The following is a 6620-nucleotide window of genomic DNA, read 5'->3' on the forward strand; positions in this document are numbered from 1 at the left end:
GAGGAGTGTGTGGATATATATATTTCGTATGTATATATCTTTGTATTTGTATCCATATGCCTGTTTATCCGTGTGTCTATGTCCATATATAATATAATATAATGCATGTATTATCTGTATTTTGTATATCGTTCGTAAGTATATGTATATGCATCTATATATCATTTGTACGTATATGTATATGTATCCGTGTTCCGTATATTGTTCGTACGTATTTGTATGTCGTTCGTACGTATATATATTTACTAGGTTTGTATATGTATAAATACGCTATTGGTGTATGTTTGTATCAGTGTAATTCGTTTTCTGTATATATTATGTTGTCTCTTGCATCGTATGTATTTTATATTGTCCATTTTATAATACCATTTGATATAAGTATATACACATGCATCATGTAATTTTCTCATTCATGTACATAACGAAAAAGACAATATATATCATCATAATTTTTAGATCATCCTTTTACAAAAGAAGGAAAAGGAAAAAAAAAAAAGAAAAAAAAAAGAGATCAGCGTGAAGCCCTCTTCGTCCTTTTCCATGGTAGGGAAGTCTCTACATCACTGGTAGTCTCACTACTCTCAGAAGCCTTAGTATCAACACCAGCATCTCCGCCACTGTCACTCTTCTCATTGCTCTCTCCAAGTCCCTCTCGGAGTGCTCCTTAGAAAGCTTTGGCTTTGGCTCGAGGACCTCAGGAGATGCTCTCCTCCCTCTTCTGACACGATCATCTCTAACTCGAACTCCTCTCCCTCATGTTGGAGCTCGTCCTCCTCTCCTCCTCATGGTTGGAGCGGGTGCTATCTGGAAAAGATAGAGATCATCATATCAAAACAGGTGGTGTGAAATAAGCAGTATGTCGGAAGTGAATGAAACGAAAGGAACTGCACAGGAGATAAAACAAGCAAGAAAATAATACCTCAATCCCAGCGGAGACCAAAGCTGCCTCCCTCCTCTACACCATGACCATCATTGTGTCAATGAGCTCCAGGCCCTAATCCATATAACCCATCTTGGGGTACTGCAGTTAAAAAAGAGGTCAATATTGGTATTGAAATAATGAGAAATACATGAAAAGTAATAAGGGAAAGGACATGCTGGTCGGGTCTCTAAAGCGAGGTGAGAGGCTCCAAGGGTAGCTCATCCAGAATGCCATCCAAACACTGAAATATAACCAATGTGGGAAGTGCTGGATGTCCGAAAGGAAGGGCAGCATCTTCAGCAGGAGGTGCGAGACCTCTAGCGACAGGAGCAACACCAGTGGGAGCATCACTAACGACTGGGGCATCAACGACTTCGACAACTCGAGCTACGCCCTCAGTTAGAGGAGACATGATGTGAGACTGTAGGAATGCGGTATAGTCCCTATGGACGTAGAAGGCATCAGCATGTTGTCCCAACATTATGGGATCGATGAGGGGCCCTTCAATGATGTCATCAGTAGTTCTCATAAGTGAAAGAGTCGGAGTCGGAATACGAGGGTCGGCATAGCCCAAGGTCCAGCAAGTGAATTGCTCTCCCAAATACCAGACTCAACAAAAAGGGCCCTTCAATAGCACCCTCGTCTGGGAAGTCTCCCATTTCGCAACATATCTCTCCCTTGTCACATTGGATATGGCCGCCCAAGGGTGTCTCTCAATCTTTAAATGAAGAATGAACGGATTAGTTGCCTGATTCAAAAGATAGTGAAGGGGAAATAGAGAGTTCTGAGAACAATTACCATGTCAACGATCATCGTGTCGAAGAAGCGACGAAAGGCAGTGAAGCTGCGAATATGTGGCTGCGAGGGCAGAGCCTCCCGTTATAATACGGCGAGCGAGGCATCGCCAAGGCTATCTCAAATCTCAAAATAGAGGCGATTAAGGAAGAGTAAGTATAAAGCCATAACTACATAGAAAAGCATGTCAGGAAATCAACAAGAAAAAGAAGTTAAGGGCCTGTTTGGTAACGTTTACGTTTTCAGTTTATATTTACAAAAATTTTATAAACTGGTTTTTGTTTATTTTTAGAAAAACATAAACTACAAACGCGTTTGGTTTAGACAAAATGTTTAAAAAAAATTTAAAATATAAAAAAAAGTGAGAAATGACAGGTGGTGGCGGATGGTGGGTGGAGACGAGTGGTGGCGGCGGAAGACGGTGGTGGAAAATGATAGCGGGTGGTGGTGGCGGAAAACGGTGGTGGAAAATGGAAGCGAGTGGGTGGTGGTGGTGGGTGGGTGGGTGACGGTGACGGTGACGGTGACGGTGGCGGGTGGTGAGTGGTAGCGAGTGGGTGGGGGTGGTGGTGGTGGCAGGTGGATAGCGGATGGCGGGTGGTCGTGGGTGGTGGCAGGTGGGTGGTGGTGGCGGGTAGGTGGCGGATGGTGGTGGTGGGTGGGTGGGTGGGTGACGGTGGCGGGTGGTAGCGAGTGGGTGGTTGTGGTGGTGGTGGTGATGGTGGCAGGTGGGTGGCGGATGACGGGTGGGTGGTGGTGGCGGGTGGTGGTGGTGGGTGGGTTGGTGGGTGGGTGACGGTGGCCGGTGGTAGTGAATGGGTGGTGGTGGTGGTGGTGGCTGGTGGCTGGTGATGACAGGTGGCTGGTGGTGGCGGGTGGTGGATGGTGGTCGGTGGTGAGTGGTGGTAGCAGGTAGTGGATGGTGGTGGCGGGTGGGTGGGTGGCGAGGGGTGGGTGGTGGTGCTGGTGGTGGCGAGGGGTGGGTAGTGGTGGCGAGTGGGTGGCAGGTGGGTGGTGGCTGGTGGGTGACAAGTGAGTGGTGGTGGCAGGTGGGTGGTGGTGGTAGAAGACGGTGGTGGAAAATGGTGGCGGGTGGTGGCTAGTGTTGGGTGGTAAAAAAAAAAAATTGAAAACTCAAAACGTAAACTCATATTTTAAGTTTACATTTTTTGACCAAATTTTATAAATTGAGACCATTGATTTATAAATAAAAAATTTACCAAACAAGTTTTTATTTGAGTTTTTTAAATTTTCGTAAATATAAACTGAAAACTGAAAATGTAAGTGTTACCAAACGACACCTAAACAAGTACACGAAATACAACTAAATTAAAAGAAAGTGCATAATGTACCTCTCATGCCCTCTAGTAGCCTCCCAATAGCTCCGCCTTTCGGTGGGACACAGAGCTCATGTACCCGTAGAGGGTGGCGAGGCTAGCTTCGCTCCAGTCATACTCCCTTACCCGCTAGAGCTCCACTATGCTGCTTAAAAGGTAGAGTCCTACGGTATTTTCCCTATTCGCAAATAGAGTAGTACCTAGGACGTAAAGAAGAAACCTGCGGGCATACTGGATAACCTCCTCCGAAGTCACTGGCTCTAACCCGTGGAACTGTTGTTAGAGCCAGTTGTAACGAATCATTCCATAGCGAGTGAAGGGAGGGACAACCCTAAGAAGGAATATCTAAGCAACCGGCCACTGGCTCAAGTCGTGGTAAAAAAGGACCGGATCACCCCCCACCGAGAGATTGGTGATCATAAAGAAGTCATAGGGGGTCATCATCATCTCCCCAGTTGACGAGAAGTGGAAAGAGTTAGTGGTGTTCCACCACCTCTTCACCAAGACGTCGAATATCAATTGGTCCACCTGTAGCGATGTGATGCCCAAGCAGAATGGGCCGAATCGAACTCCGTTCACCATGGTACAAACCTCATAGGGGAGGTCTCTATACCACTGGTAAGGACCATGGATGCTCCAATATCCCCTCATCAGTCAGCCGGTGACCTGTAATAAGGAAGTTGTTAGTATACAAGAGATTGAAGTTATCAAGATATTGGAGCTATCAAATGAGTTCAAAGCATGGTACACTAAAACAAAAAAAGAAAAAGAGAGGATAAAAATCGTAGAGGAATTATGGGAGAGGTGCATCGAGCGCTCCCGAAACAGAATGTCCTCTACAGCCTGTCGAGAGAACTCGGTGAAACGTAACATCCCCCCTGAGACCATGGTATATATATGAGGCCTGTAGACCATTGGGTCAAAAGGCCTCATCCCCAAGGGGAGTGGTTGTGGCACTACATCAGCGTCCTCGGCCATGAGATCCTCATCGTGGCCCTCCATGTCTACAGTGGGTGCGGGGGATATCAACCCCAAGCACCGGTGAGGGTACATCACCCTCTACAATAATGATGGGTGCCATTGCATCCTGTGGAGCGTCATTACTGACCATAGTAATCTATGGAAACAAAGGAATAGTATGAGAAATCCAACCCAAATTTTGGGCAATAAAAAATCAAATCAAATGGGAAACATTGTTGAAATTTGAAAAAAAAGAAAAAATGAAAAATCAATAGCAAACTGAAAAAACCCCAAGTGGTTTAATTTCAATAATGTTAAACTAGGGACAAAGGTGTGTGTACATAAAAAATAAAAATTCCAGTAATGTGAATTCAAGGTTGATTTAAGGGAATCTGTGTTAAGTCATGGATTTTTCATTCAATATACAAATCAAATTGGCATTCATGGTTCAAGTTTCATTCAATCAGTGGGGCATGTGACAAAGTTGTAAATAATATAGGCTAGATTCAGAGGGAATTTTTTTACTTCATGAGCATTTGACCAAGCAGTGATGTAAAATCAATGGCTAAGCAATGAGTAACTACTCGTAATTCAACAGAAATTCAAGCAATTCAAGCAATTCAAGCACATTTCTACAGAAATTCAAGCAATTCAAGTACATTACAATAGCAATTCGAGCAATTCAAGCACATTTCAAAAAAACTTCAAGCAATTCAAGCACATAATGAAGAAATTTGAAGAAATTGTTCAAATTCTTGAGCAATTAATCAAAGATGTGTTGAGAAATCGCCTTAGCTGTGCAGAATCCCCAAAAATTAGTCTAATTTGTGCAAAATCAAGGTTGAAACCATGGAAACCGTAAGGAATGAAGAACAAATTGAAAACTTAGTGGAAAATTGTGAGAGATGGCCCAAATTTGTGAAATCAAGTGTAAAATCAAGGCCAAATCATAGATTGAACACTCAAATCTTGCAAAATCAAATAAAAGAGTGTGAAAACTCTTACCTCGAATTTCAATTGGTGCAACAGGTGTGTCTCGCAACTAAATTCGTGTGAGAACCGATGCGGGTTTGTGGGCAATCGAAAATGGAGAGAAATTCTAAAGAGAGAGAGAGTTTCGAAAGTAAGAGAGAGGCTCGAGCTTGGGTGTATGAAGAAATAAGCCCTAGATAGTCTTTTAAAGCCAATCTGGGTCACCCAACCCATTTTTTACCCCGGTATTGCAGAAATTGGCCGGCAGGCACTTTTTTTAGCTGGTTGACTGTGTTTTGTGCCATGTGGAAATTTTGTTGACTAGCCGACACTTCTTTTGGCCTGGTGGACCATTTGTTGGCCGAGTGTCTCCTCTTTTGTCCAGGTCAGTCATATTTTGGCCGGGTAGATCACTTTTTGGTCGTGGAGATCATGTTTTGGCTGGCTAGCTCGTAATTTGGTCGGATTAGTCTGTTGTTGTACGGGAATTTCAAAGATTGGCTAGGTCAGTCGTATTTTTTGCGGTTAGACTCGAGTGATGAGACCAAGTTCTCTCATTGTCATCTGATGACGATCAAGGGCACACCCAACTTGCCTCCGTTTTCAGAAACTCAAAGATGGAATTCAGAATATGTCATTTGGCCTTTCAACTTTGGTTTTTTTACCTAGTTAAAACCTTCTCATTTTCCATGTGAAATAAAGTTAAGTACGCCAGTTGGTTACACCACCATTTCCTTCTCTCATGTGAGACATGTTTGGATCTCAAGTTAGATCACAAGTTCACATTTCCTCATCTCACGTGAGACGTGTATTATAACCTTCTGTGCAAAAACGCATAAGTCCAATTATCATCGACAGTGTAGAAGCGTAAATCCAACTTTCAACCGGCTGTGCAGTAGTTCGTAAGTCCAACCATCATCGGCTATGGGAAAGCACATAAGTCCAATTTTCAATTGGTTGCGCAATAGGTTGTAAGTCTAACTATCATCAGCTATGCGAAAGTGCATAAGTTTAACTTTCAACTAGTTGTGCGGTAGCACGTAAGTCCAACTATCATCGGTTGTGCGGAAGTGGGTAAGTCCAACTTTCAACCGGTTGTACGGTAGCACATAAGTCCAACTTTTAACTGGCTGTGCTGTAGCACGTAGATCCAATTTTCATCAGCTGTGCAGAAGCTTGTAAGTCCAACTCTGAACCAGTTGTGTGGAAGCGTGTTAGTCCAGTTTGGAATCGGCTATGTGGAAGTACGTATGTCTAACTTTCAATTGCATTTCGAGCATATTATTTGCACGAGTTTGCCTCGCATGTTGCCATCTTTATTGCTTTATCATCATTGCATTGTATTGCATCAATCATGAATTTTCAAAACAAAAATTAGCTTCGTGAAGCATGTAAGTCTAATTTTTAGTTGTATTTCACGCACATCATTTACATTCTGCCCCCGAACTACACAGGTTTGATTCATTGCAAAGGGATACGTAGGCAACCCCTTGGGTTCAACCAACTGTATTTGCATCTTGTATATTTGTCCAAGTCTTACGACCTTGTCAAATGGGTAGTCTTCGGGCTTTGACATTCACTCATGTCATGAAATGACTTCGAGTTTTGAAGCAAAATGAAGCAAAACTTTCAAG

General features: G+C 43.4%; 1 long non-coding RNA gene across 2 annotated transcripts; it reads right to left on the reverse strand.

The window, feature by feature from the left end:
* Nucleotides 1-296: 296 nt before the first annotated feature.
* LOC145790781 (uncharacterized) lies at nt 297-4195 on the reverse strand. 2 transcript variants are annotated; one of them, XR_014329961.1, is made up of 4 exons: nt 3070-4195; nt 1721-1887; nt 920-1640; nt 297-804 (listed from the first exon to the last, which is right to left on the reverse strand). It is a non-coding gene; the product is annotated as an uncharacterized LOC145790781 (long non-coding RNA). The 2 variants fall into 2 exon arrangements; XR_014329960.1 differs by lacking the exon at nt 3070-4195 and having other exon boundaries at nt 1721-2225.
* Between the last annotated feature and the right edge of the window lie 2425 nt (nt 4196-6620).

This window comes from Camellia sinensis, chromosome 5 (genome assembly GCF_055761805.1).
Source record: "Camellia sinensis isolate YWXY chromosome 5, ASM5576180v1, whole genome shotgun sequence".
NCBI classification, from domain to species: Eukaryota; Viridiplantae; Streptophyta; class Magnoliopsida; order Ericales; family Theaceae; genus Camellia; species Camellia sinensis.